The following is a 13995-nucleotide window of genomic DNA, read 5'->3' on the forward strand; positions in this document are numbered from 1 at the left end:
GGAAAGAGGACGATAGGCAGGGACAGTGTCTTTACTGCTTGGGAACCTAGCACTGTTACAGTGGGTGTTATGTGCCTCCTGCACAGTACACACCTGAAGCTACCCTTTATTACTGGTGTTCAATTTCTGCAATACATGCATCTGCATGTGTCGGTGTTGTGTGCCTCCTGCACAGTATACACCTTATTGCTGGTGTTCTGTTTCTGTAATACAGGAACCTAGCACTGTTACAGTGCTAGGGTGTACAGAGAAGCTGGTATATATAGAAGACTACAGCATACAGAAGAAAGGCTAGTGAATACAGAATACAGGTTTCGTGTATGTAGATAGGCTTGAGTATACAGAGATGCTAGAGTAAACAGTGAGGCTGGGGTACACAGAGAGGCTAGTTTAAAGACAAATACAAAGATGTTAGTGTATATAGAGAGGTTAGTGTATAGAGAGAGTCGAGTATATACAGAAAGGACAGTGCATATAGAGAAGCTAGTGTATACAGAAAGGGTATACATGAAAGCTGACATTCTATACAGAAGACTGGGTAGTGTATACAGAGAGTCTAGTGGGTACAGAAGACAGGCTGGTGTATTCTAGCTAGTTTTTACAGTCTAGTGTATACAGAAGACAGGCTGTGGTATACAGAGAGTTTAGTGTATTCAGAGAGTCTAGTGTATACAGTCGGCGAGTGTATACATAAGACTGGCTAGTTTACACAGTGTTTACAGAGATGCAAGGGTGTACAGAGAAGCTGGTATATATAGAAGACTACAGCATACAGAAGAAAGGCTAGTTAATACACAATACAGAAGACTCGTGTATGTAGATAGGCTTGAGTATACAGAGATGCTAGAGTAAACAGTGAGGCTGGGGTACACAGAGAGGCTAATTTAAAGAGAGGCTAGTATATACAAAGATGTTAGTGTATATAGAGAGGTTAATGTATAGAGAGGGTCGAGAGTATACAGAAAGGACAGTGCATATAGAGAAACTAGTGTATACAGAAGACAGGCTTGGGTATACATCAAAGCTGACAGTGTATACAGAAGACTGGGTAGTGCATACAGAGAGTCTATTGGGTAAAGAAGACAGGCTGGTGTATTCTAGCTAGTTTTTACAGTCTAATGTATACAGAAGACAGGCTGTGGTATACTGAGGGTTTAGTGTATTCAGAGAGTCTAGTGTACAGAGATGCAAGGGTGTACAGAGAAGCGAGAAGCTAGTATATATAAGGCTAGTGAATACAGGCTAGTGAATACAGAATACAGACTCGTGTATGCAGATAGGCTTGAGTATACAGAGATGCTAGAGTAAACAATGAGGCTGGGGTACACAGAGAGGCTAATTTAAAGAGGGGCTAGTATATACAAAGATGTTAGTGTATATAGAGAGGTTAATGTATAGAGAGGGTCGAGAGTATACAGAAAGGACAGTGCATATAGAGAAACTAGTGTATACAGAAGACAGGCTTGGGTATACATCAAAGCTGAGAGTGTATACAGAAGACTGGGTAGTGCATACAGAGAGTCTATTGGGTAAAGAAAACAGGCTGGTGTATTCTAGCTAGTTTTTACAGTCTAATGTATACAGAAGACAGGCTGTGGTATACTGAGGGTTTAGTGTATTTAGAGATGCAAGGGTGTACAGAGAAGCTAGTATATATAGAAGACTACAGCATACAGAAGAAAGGCTAGTGAATACAGAATAAAGGCTGGCTTCTATGGAGAGGCTACCACTACGGAGATGCAGAACACTATCTAGGGTATATAGAGAGGCTAGATTATACAGAGAGGCTAGTGCATAGAGTGAAGCTATTGTATATAGAAGCCTGGTTAGTGTATACAGAGAAGCTAGTGTGTACAGAAGAAAGGCTAGACAGGCTATAAAGAGAGACAAGTTTTTACAGAAGACAGTTTAGGGTATACAGAGATGCTAGTTTATACAGAGAGACTAATGTATACAGAAGACAGGCTAGGGCATACAGAAGGCAGAAGACGGGCTAGTGTATTCAGAACATAGGCTAGTGTATATCGAAGACAGGCTATTGTATGCAGAAGACCGGCTAGTGTAAACATGCTGGTGTATATAGAGAGGCTAGTGAATTTAGAGGGTAGGCTAAGTGATAACAGAAGACAATCTGAGCTATACAGAGACATTTCATCATTTCATCTAGCTCACATCTCTAATGGAGTTTGTCTCATTGCCATGTTTTGCCTTTTCATTCTTATGCTAAATATAGATCACTACACGATTTTAATCATCCACATCAAGCATGCAATAAAACTATCATACATCAAAATAAACCATGTACTCTTTTGCTCTATTTTGCATATTTGTACCGGGACTGTGAGTATGTGACAGTCCTGACACACCATCCTGACTTATTTTTCTTTATTTCTTATTAGAAATGGAGAGTACTATCTCAAAATCCGCTTAAATCTATTCACTTCGATGAGTTCTACCGCTAATTGTACCTTAATGCAAAATGTTCACAAAACCATCCATTTGCTACCAGACATGCTGCACATACTAAGAGTAATGTAACTATCGCTCTCTAACGATTTAAACAGTTTTATTGCTTTTCTGACATTGACCGAGTATCTCTGACATTAACTGAGTATCTCTCTGCACTATGATCTTAATAATAATAATAATAATAGGATTGTGTAATGCAAAGATCAACTAGTCAATCAATAAGCTTTCTTATTGGTACCGGCATATCCTTTAAATTTAGACTAACGCAACTATTTCTCGGCCATTTTCAAGCTAAGCTTTAAATCTCTTACCTTTGAACAGCGATACTTCCTCCCTACAATATTAAGCCATTTAAATGTCCTATTGGTCGCCTATATTATACAACTCTCTGAAAAGCCTATATGTAGAGAATAAAACTATACTTACATCTAAATAAAACAGTTTTATTGCTGAACCAAGTATCAGCTGTCATGACAAATAAACGTTTCCACTGTTTGACTCTATTTTCTGTATTACTTCTTTTTCTCCACCTTATCTGTCACAGTTAAAACACAGTGACAAAACATTACTTTTTACCGCAGCAATATCTGCCATATGCAACCATCTCTCGCTACCTCTATGCAATAGGATTCTCTTTCCAGTGGAAACGGAAAACAGTCAGTGTAAGCCGTCTTCGTGCGTAACAAAATTAATGAAACGATTTACAAGTTGGAATTTGCAAGCTACGTCAATTTACTCTTAAATAATGTACCTTTGCATTTATTTGTGTATTCACTTTATCTCGACCTATATATACTGCCTCAATATTTTCCTAATTTGTTTTGCTATACTTATTATTATTATATTATAGAGATTACTAACTCTAAATCATTGTAAACCTAACCATAGTTATAATGTCTACAGCTAATTTTACGTTAAAGCAAAATTCACACAAAACCATCTTTTTAAAACCTTTACACATTAAGAGTAATGCAACCATCTCTCGCTACCTCTATGCAATAGGATTCTCTTTCCAGTGGAAACGGAAAACAGTCAGTGTAAGCCGTCTTCGTGCGCAGCAAAATTAATGGAACGATTTACACGTTGGAATTTGCAAGCTACGTCAATTTACTGTTAAATAGAGTACCTTTGCATTTATCCCTTGACTTTGCTACTATCCCTTGATCCCTTTTATGTATTCACTATATCTCGACTATACATACTGCCTCAAAATTTTCCTAATTTGTTTTGCTCTACTTATTATTATTATTTTATAGAGATTACTATCTCTAAATCATTGTAACAAGTTATAATGTCTACAGCTAATTTTACGTTAAAGCAAAAGTCACACAAAACCATCTTTTTAAAACCTTTTACACACTGCACATTAAGATTAATGCAACCATCTCTCGCTACCTCTATGCAATAGGATTCTCTTTCTGACTCTATTTTGTGTATTACTTCTTCTCCACATTAACTGTCACACTGATAACCTTTTGTAACACATAACACTTGCAACACATTTTTTAACAGCAGCAAAATGTGAGAAAAGCAGTGGGACGGTTTACTTGATTGAGAAGTGGTTGCAGTAGCAAAGCATAGCAATACAGTTTGATTACATTAATAACACATAATGCAACTATTTTACATTCACATCATGCATACATCCTAATGTAAGCTGTCTATCACTATTAATGTTCATGGTTACTGATATATTATGCCGATAACCAGTGGAAACGGAAAACAGTCAGTGTAAGCCGTCTTCGTGCGTAACAAAATTAAATACCCTTTAGCTGCTTAGTTCACACTTTGCTGTATGTAGCCGCGTTTACATGTAAGTAACCAATGGGGATTGACATTTCATGTCCATCTCACATCTCTAATGCAATTTGTCTCTTTGCCATGTGATACTTTGTCAGTTATTACACTTTCTCATCCGATAGAAACCTAGTCGTTGCTGATATTTCATGATTACAGCAATCATCTCATCTAATTGCTATTCCGACATTCTGCCTTGGTATTACTTTGCAACGCTCTATTGAACAATGTAAAGGTAAGCTATATATTTTGTGTATTTCCACTTAAACTCGACCTGTATATACTGTCTCAATATTATCCTTTCTAATTTTGCTAAATTAGATTATAAAGTTTGCTATGTCTAAATCCAGGTTACCTACTCTCCTTTATTACGTATACTGCTAATTTTAGGATAATACAAAACCATCTTATTGCTTCTTTGAACGCTGCACATATTAAGAGTAATGCAATGCTACCGTGAACAGTTTAATTGCTCGTCTCACATATAGCTGGTATTTCTCTGCTATAGGAAACTGAATTTGTATCAGTCCACTCAGTGCTACCGGGATAACTTTTACATTTAGAGTAATGAAATGATTTCTCAGTCATTTTGGAGCTACTGCAACTAACGCTTGCGATCTCATTTCGACTGCAATACTTAATCTCTGCTATTGCAGAATATTTAGCTGCTTAGCTCACACTTTGCTGTACGTAGCCGTGGGGATTGGCATTTCATCTCTACTTCATATTCACATTTCTAATGCAGTTTGTCTTTTTGCCATGTCATCCTCTGTCAGTTATTATCCTTTCTCATCCTGATGCTATACACTTTTTAACAGCACCAAAATATGAAAAAAGCACTTTACATGTTTCAGAAGTAGTTGCATTAGCAAAAAATAAAGTCCTGTCTTCTTTACACGCTAGCTTTTCTGTATACATTAATCTCTCTGTGTACACCAGCCACTCTATATAGACTAGCCTCTCTGTCTTCTGTATACACGTGCCCGTAATCTATATACACTAGCCTGCCTTCTTTTTACAATAGTCTCGGTGTCCCAGCCTCTCTGCATACACTAGCCTCAATGAATTCCCCAGACTGTCTTCTGTATACACAAGCCTATCTGTAAAAAAAAAAATAGCCGGTCTTCTGCATACTCTAGCCTCTCTGTGTAACACAGTCTCTCTCTGGATTCCCTAGCCTCCATCTCTGCATTCCCAGGACCTTCCTCTGTATAATCTAGCCTATTTGTATACACTAGTCTTTTGTACAAATTAGCCTCTCCGTAGCCGGTCTTCTGTATACACGAGCCTCACTGTCTACTCTTGGTTGTCTTTTGTATACACTAGCATCTCTTTATACAGCTCTCTGTATACCCAAGCTTCTCTGTATACATTAGTCCACCGGTATACACTAGCAAGTCTGCATACACTAGCCTCTCTTTGTAACCCAACTTCTCTCTCTGTATACCTTAGCCTCCATCTCTGCATACCCAGGACGTTCTTCTCTATAATATAGCCTATGTGTATACACTAGCCGGTCTTCTGTAGACATTAGCCTCCCTGTATAAACTAGCTGGTCTACTGTATACACTAGTCCGTCTGTATACACTAGCAAGCTTGCATACACTAGCCTCTCTGTGTAACCCAGCCTCCATCTCTGCATACCCAGGACGTTCTTCTCTATAATCTAGCCTATTTGTATACACTAGCCTGTCTTTTGTACACATTAGCCTCTCTGTATAAACTAGCCGGTCCTCTGTATACACTAGTCCATCTGTATACACTAGCAAGTATGCGTACTCTAGCCTCTCTCTCTGTATACCTTAGCCTCCATCTCTGCATACCCAGGACGTTCTTCTGTATAATCTAGCCTATCTGTATAATCTAGCCTATCTGTATACACTAGCCTGTCTTTTGTACACATTTGCCTCTCTGTATAAACTAACCGGTCTTCTGTATACACTAGTCCATCTGTATACACTAGCAAGTATGTGTACTGTAGCCTCTCTCTCTGTATACCTTAGCCTCCATCTCTGCATACCCAGGACGTTCTTCTGAATAATCTAGCCTATCTGTATAATCTAGCCTATATGTATACACTAGCCTGTCTTTTGTACACATTTGCCTCTCTGTATAAACTAACCGGTGTTTTGTATACACTAGTCCGCCTGTATACGCTAGCAAGTATGCATACTCTAGCCTCTCTCTCTGTATACCCTAGCCTCCATCTCTGCATACCCAGGACGTTCTTCTGTATAATCTAGCCTATCTGTATACACTAGCCTGTCTTTTGTACACATTAGCCTCTCTGTATAAACTAGCCGGTCCTCTGTATACACTAGTCCGTCTGTATACACTAGCAAGTCTCTCTGCATACCCTAGCCTCCATCTCTTGCATAACCAGGACCTTCTTCGGTGTAATCTAGCCTATCTGTATACACTAGTCTGTCTTTTGTACACATTAGCCTCTCTGTATAAACTAGCCGGTCTACTGTATGCACTAGTCCATCTGTATACACTAGCAAGTCTGCATACTTCTGCCTCTCTGTGTAACCCAGCCTCTCTCTCTGCATACCCAAGATGTTCTTCTCTATAATCTAGCCTATTTGTATACACTAGCCTGTCTTTTGCACACATTAGCCTCCCTATAAAACTAGCCGGTCTTCTGTATACACTAGTCCGTCTGTATACACTAGCAAGTATGCATACTCTAGCCTCTCTCTCTGTATACCCTAGCCTCCATCTCTGCATACCCAGGACTTTCTTCTGTATAATCTAGCCTATCTGTATACACTAGTGTATACAGACAGACTAGTGTATACAGAGGACCGACTAATGTGTACAAAAGACAGGCTAATGTATACAGATAGGCTAGATTATACAGAAGAACGTCCTGGGTATGCAGAGTGCTCAGCTTCAAGGTATGGCCAACGTGAGTAATATGAGGGACACTCCTCACCCCCGCCCCCACCTACCAGATCTGACTTTCATCCCCTTGCCCTCTCTGCCCCGGTCATCTGGTGGCAGTTTTATGCACACCCGGGCCCCCACCCATTCATAATCCTTACCGACCTTTCCTTCCGCTGCTCACAGGAACACACTGGATGACTTGTCTAATTAACAAGACACCGCTATCCTCCTGTCTGACACCGGTCCCCCTTGGAGGCCCTCACTGTTTGGGTGGTCCCTGCCTCTCCCTGGATGCTCCGCATATACCACAACGACATTGTCAGAGGGGCACCACTTGACCGGACACGGGGCTGTCATGCTGGTGGCATCTCCCATTGGAGGAAGGGATGATGGCCCCAACCCCTTGGCAGCAGGTTCTTTCATGTACAGACCAGGGCGGCTCATCTTCCCTTCTGGAGTCTTGACCTTAGATGGGGGAGTTGCACTTTGGGGGGTCTGAGTGATACCTAGTGCGCTGCACTGGAAGGGCTTGACATTCCCGCATATGTGTCCCCTCCCCCTGGTTGCGCCCCTCGTCCCCCCCTCTGGCTCCCATCTACTCTTTGCCGACATTGCCTTCTGCAGCTTTCGGGGACCCTGGATGGCTTATTTATTGAGCCTATTGGTACGAGGCACTGCTTCCCTCCAGGGTGACTCTGGACCCCCCTGGAGGATTTACCCCTTACTGGATGCTCTACACAGCCCCCGATGGCGATGCAGGAGAGACACTAATTGGCGGGCCCCAGAACTGCTGCTCGGGTGAAGTCTCCCGTTGGATGGAGGGATGGTGGCCCCAGCCCCTTGCCTGACGGATTTTCCATGCACCGACCAGGGCTGCTCCTCTTTCATCTTGATGTGGTGACCATGGAGGGGAGGAGTTGAAATTTATGGGGTCCAGGTGTTTGCTGGTGGGAGTGCGCTAAAGGACTTGACATTTCCGCATGTTTGTCCCCTCTCCCCTGTTTCCCCCCTCCCTTCCCCCTTCCCACTTTTCCCTCCTTTCCCTCACCCTTTCCCCCCTTCCACTCCCCCTTTCCCCCCTTCCACTCCCCCTTTTCCCCCTTCCACTCCTCCTTCCCCCCTTCCCTGCCCCTTTTCCCCCCAGGGCGTGGGCGGGGGTGAGGGGGTAAGGAGAGGACAATCTGCCAAAGGGAGAAATGCATTTGTTCGGGGACTGCATGTACTTTAGGGGTATGGGATGGGGGGTGGTGGATCCAATTCTGTGATGCCTTTTCTGTTGTGACGGGCTCCCTCGTGCATGCCTATGTTTAGGGCGAGCCGAGGAGACCCCTCAGTGCTGACAGTTATATGCTCTACCTCTGTTTTGTTTATACTATTGTTTTTTGGTTCTATGATGTTACTGATTGTCTTTTTATTTGCATACCGGTATCAGACGTGACATTTACCACTGCCGGGACTGGGGGGACTAGGATTCGGGGGCTCCCTCTCCGACCAGTCTACCCACCAACCCAAGTAGGACAGCGCTTTAAACCCAGTGTACATCTGGTAAGCGCTATAGCATAATTGTGCTGTTTTAGTATACCCTTCCTGTACTGTTGAGTGCGGACAACCCGTAATTTCCCTCTCCCCCTGGGGTTGAGGTGCCCGGCCTCTTTTTCCCTTAACCTTTCCTTCCATTTGCCCTTCCTTTCTCCCCCTTAGTTCCCGCCATGCATTACCTACCCAAAACCTACCTTGGTTCAACTTTCTTTGCTTTTCTCTGACGTCCCCCTCCCCCTCCCCGAGGAGCGATGGCAGACTCAGTCAAGGTCGCCTCTCTAAACGTTAAGGGACTGAACTCCCCTGAAAAACGGTGGATCCTCCTGTGAGAACTGAAGACTTCCTGTACTGATGTGGCCTTTATACAAGAAACACATTTTAAAAATACTAGCCTCCCCTTTCTATGGTCGAGATCCTTCCCTAAGGTCTACCACTCTACTAACCCCTCCTCTAAGACCAAAGGAGTCTCCATTCTGATCTCTAGCAGGCTCCCCTGGGATCTCCAGGATTCTCTGGTAGACCCTGGGGGCCGATATCTTTTTCTTAGGGGCCACATTGGAGAGCGCCTTTTTACATTTGCCACTGTGTACGCTCCCAATGATCACCAAGACACGTTCCTCAGAACTACCCTGCACAGATTATGTGACTTTCGGGAGGGCCAGTTGATATTAGGTGGGGACTTTAATGTCCCCTTTCACCATCGGTTGACACTTCTGCCTCTTGCTCCTCGCTCCTCATTTCCTCTAGAAAGCGGATTACTAAGTGTTTACTGAATGACCAATTAGTTGATGTCTGTCGTCTGCAACACTCTGGGGAAAGGGACTACTCTTTTTGCTCTTCCCCTCACAAATCATACTTGAGGATAGACTTCTTCTTGATTCCACATGACCAACTGCACTTGGTGAGCTCTTCCTCCATTGGCCATATTACTTGGTCCGACCACGCTCCTGGACTGGAATCGAAACAAACTTTCTAAGCTCACTCCCGAATTCCGCTAAGAAGCGCCATGTGGTGCTATAAGTATTTACCCACAGAATTTATGTCACATCCCACTATAGGGGCTTAGTTGAAAGTCAGTCACCTGATCGCTACCCAAAACACACTCACGTCTTTGACTTCCCCCCTATTCCCTATACGTGGCCATCCAACCTTTGAACTGGGGACCCACTTAGAAATTCCAACCTAGACAATGCGTCTAAATTCGTCATTGATGGAAAATGGCCTTCTTTCTCAACCCTAACAGATCCGACAGAGCTTTTCCAACTGCCTTTTTGGAGAGCGGCGCAACGACATCATTTTCTCCATTCCATCCCCAATCCTCAAACGTTCGCCCGCCCTCAGACGGAGTTTGAGACTCTATGCAGGAGCGAAGGCCCTTTGGCCCACATTCTCTCTCAAACAGATTACCCACACTTAACATGTCTGTCCAACTGGGAAAAGGACCTTAATTGCTCATTTTCCCCAGCACAGAGACAACGCATTATTACTTTGGCTCTCAAAATGTCGCTGTGCACGAAGATACAGGAGACGAATTTTAAACTTTTCACCAGGTGGTATTTGACACCATCAAAGCTGCAGAAATGTTTCCCCTCTTCCTCGAACATATGCTGGAGGTGTGGAGAAGAAGAGGGCATGTTGCTGCACATTTTTTGGTCCTGCCCCAGCTTGGTGGACTTCTGGACAGAGATCCGATGCATAACACAAAAATTCACAGACTTCTCCATCCAGGAAGAGGCTGCATTCTTTCTCTTGCACCATTCACAGATTCCCATTAAGAAGTACAAAAAAATCAATTTTACGGCATGTGATAAATGCGGCGTAATCCTGCATCCCTCTCTATTGGAAAAAATGTTGCCCCCCTTTCATTACTCACTGGCTTAGGAAAATAGAGGACATTAAAAAAAATGGAGGACTTGATCCTCACATCACAAGGTAAACAAGAATTTTTTAAACAAACCTGAGACATCTAGAATACCTTTATATTCTCGCTGGAAGGATGTCGCCTGCTATCGCCTTAGTGCTCTGAGCTTTCCTTGACTGTCCCCTTGGACAGTGGCTGCCATCGTGTCTCGTCCCCTCTTCTCCTTTCCTGATCTTTCAATCCTTCTCTTTTCTGCCTTCCTCCCCTATCTCTCACCCCCTCCACCCCCTCTCTCTTTTGGAAAAAGTGGAAAATTGGGAATGACAGCCCCACACCCCCCTCTGGATGGATTATGCTGGAGGGACCTGGGGTTTGTGTGACCCTGGATCTTGGTACAGTACTTTATCCGTGCCTCGAATCATTGTGATTGATGGAAGGCAGACTCACAGTTGCGAATATACCTGTATCAAGTATTGTTCAGCTGCTTTTTGCTCTGTATTTCTCTGTTGCATTATGTACTCGGGGGACCGTCTTCCCCTATTTGGAGAAAAAATTATATAAAAATAAAATTATATAAAAAAAAAAAAAGAAGCCTACGACACCTGGTATTCCCAGGCGGTCTCCCATCCAGGCATTAACCAGGCCTGACCCTGCTTAGCCTCCAAGATCAGACAAGATGGAACAGATTCAGGGTGATGTGGCCGTAGCCAATATCTTCAGGCACTCTCAACTCTCTTGACAAACACCAAGATGGTCACCTTGGAAACAAGCGGAAAAAAATAGGTCAACGGCAACAACATAAAAAGAAGCCTACGGCATCTGGACATCCCAGGCGGTCTCCCATCCAGGTACTAAACTGGTCCCAATCCTGCTTAGCCTCTGAGATCAGATGAGTTTGGGCTCTTTCAGGGTGGTGTGGCCGTAGGAGATTTCTTCAGGCACTCTCAACCTTGACTAACGCCAATATGGTCACCTTGGGAAACAAACAAAAAAATCAAGTCAACGCCAACAACATGAGAAGAAGTCTACAGCACCTAGTATTCCCAGGTGGTCCCCCATCCAGGTATTAACAAGGCCCGACCCTGTTTAGTCTCTGAGATCAGACGAGATCTGGTGCTTTCAGGGTTATGTGGCCATAGGCGAGCTCTTCAGGCACTCCCATCCAGGTACTAACCAGGCCTGACTCTTCTTAGCCTCCAAGTTCAAACGAGATTGGGTGCTTTCAGAGTGCTCGGACTCTTTCCCCATCACTAATGGGACGAGGCAGGGGTGCCCTCTGTCTCCCCTAATTTTAATTCTGACACTGGAACCACTTATGTGTCACGTTTGGAATGACCCGAATATTACTGGCATATCCAAACCCTCGGCACACCACAAAATTGCGGCATGCGCTGACGATCTAATTTTTTTCGTCTCCAATCCACACATTTCCCTTCCCAATATACTCGCGGCTCTCCGGCGATACGGCAGCCTATCAAACTATAAAATCAATTGCACCGTCGGCTGTATTGAATATATCGGTCCCGGATGGTGAGGCCAGGAGGCTACGCTCCGCTTTTCCATTCTACTGAGCTGAAAAATCTAGACGTTACCTGGGCGTTGACATCGCAGCGGATTTGGCGCAATTGTACCCGCTTAATTTTGTCCCTCTCCTGAATAGACTGAAATCTGATTTGGGAAACTGGCATGTTTTAACACTGACCCGGTTCGGGCGCTGTAATGCATTCAAAATGACGGCCCTCCCGCGGATCTTATACTTGTTCCAGACATTACCGATCCGGTTACCCCCAATTTTTTTCAGACAACTGCAGGTGCTGCTCCGGGACTTTATTTGGGCGCGCAAACTGCCCAGAGCCCGTTTGCAATTGCTTGCCAGACCAAAGGACAAGGGGGGTCTGGGTCTCCCAGATCTGAGACAATACAACAGAGCGACTCTGCTAGCGAGAGTCGTTGATTGGCATTGTAATGGCCCACACAAGCAGTGGGTGGAGATGGAGATTGAGGATGGATCCATTCCCCTATTGACCTCCCCGTGGCTCCTGTCCTCCCTACCAAAAGACCTCAGAGATCACCCCGTAGTGGGAGCTACGTTGGCTGTTGTGCGGAGGTTGTTCCGCTGCACACACATTGCTCCACTGCAGTCACCAATGACTCCGGTTATAGGTAATCCAGACTTCCCACCGGGATTTACCAACAAGAAACTGCGACAGTTGACAGTGGTGGGGAAACAGCGTCTGAGAGAGGTGTGGCCCTCGGGAGGGCTCCCGACCACGCAAACTGTCGCCAAGCTTTCTGACCCTCCGCTTGACTTGTTTAATGCTTATCAACTTCGTCACTTTCTTCTGGCCATACAAAGGGCCCCCTACACTCCTAGAGACCTGACGCCCTATGAATCCATCTGTCACAAAAAGGAACCTGTGCGACACACCCTCTCCCTCCTGTACAACCTATTAAGTAGTCAGGAGGAAGAGTCGACCCCACCATTTATCCACAAATGGGAGATTGCATTTGGCATCACATTTACCCCACAACAGATAGGGAAGATCCTGAACTTAGTACATAAAGCTTCCATCGCAAACCAATATCAAGAATCAGGATACAAGATAGTCTCACGCTGGTATAGAGTCCCATACCTTCTGAATAAAAGGAATAGATCAATCCCGGATGTTTGTTGGAGGTGCAATTCAGATACGGGGACCATGGGACACATTTTCTGGGCATGCCCGGCCTTGAGGAACTTTTGGGTGGAGGTGACCGGGATGATAAAAACTCCCAGAAATGTAGATATCGCAGACAACCCAGCAGCGTGCCTTCTACACTTGACCGAACAGCCTTGATACAGGTACTTGAGACTACATTCGGGAGGTGAACATTTAACGTTTACCTACGTAGGCCATGTCTGCCCTGGGTGGCATTCCCCCCCCCCTCCCTTTTTGTCTTTATTTTTCTATTTTTCCCCGCCGCCATCCCCCCCCTCCTCTCTCTCCGTCTTTGCACTCTCTTCTTCACCCGTCCTCCCTTTTGACTATGCCTTGTCTCCTTACTAGCCTTTGGGACCCAGAAGAACCCCAGGGTTCTGGACACGACCGGCTCATATTTTACTCTGGTTCACGTAGGTCATGATAAGCTGGCTCGCTGTGGTCCCAGTTGTTCTCCATGATTACATTTGTCCGAACGGAGCTGCATTAGTTATACTGTACTACATGTCGAAGGTGGGGTTTCTCTCTTTTCTGCATGAAACTCTAGGACTCCCCTCTGAGAACCCAGAGTTATTTGGCTGCCTATTTTTTGTTACCATGTAATTGTGACCCTGGGTCATGCTGTATGGTTGACTGTTACATTTATGTTGTTCTACTTATACTTAGTAAAAGAATAAAACAAAAAATAAAAAATAAGTCAATGCCAACAACTTAAAAAAAAAGCCTATGGCATCAAGAAAT

At 44.1% G+C, this 13995-nt stretch overlaps 1 pseudogene; it reads right to left on the reverse strand.

The window, feature by feature from the left end:
* Positions 1 to 11577: 11577 nt before the first annotated feature.
* LOC143945150 (5S ribosomal RNA) lies at positions 11578 to 11696 on the reverse strand (annotated as a pseudogene).
* Between the last annotated feature and the right edge of the window lie 2299 nt (positions 11697 to 13995).

The sequence above is a fragment of the Lithobates pipiens genome, unplaced genomic scaffold (genome assembly GCF_037356315.1).
Source record: "Lithobates pipiens isolate NorthernLeopardFrog02 unplaced genomic scaffold, aLitPip1_a1.2 Scaffold_10, whole genome shotgun sequence".
In the NCBI taxonomy this organism is placed as follows: Eukaryota; Metazoa; Chordata; class Amphibia; order Anura; family Ranidae; genus Lithobates; species Lithobates pipiens.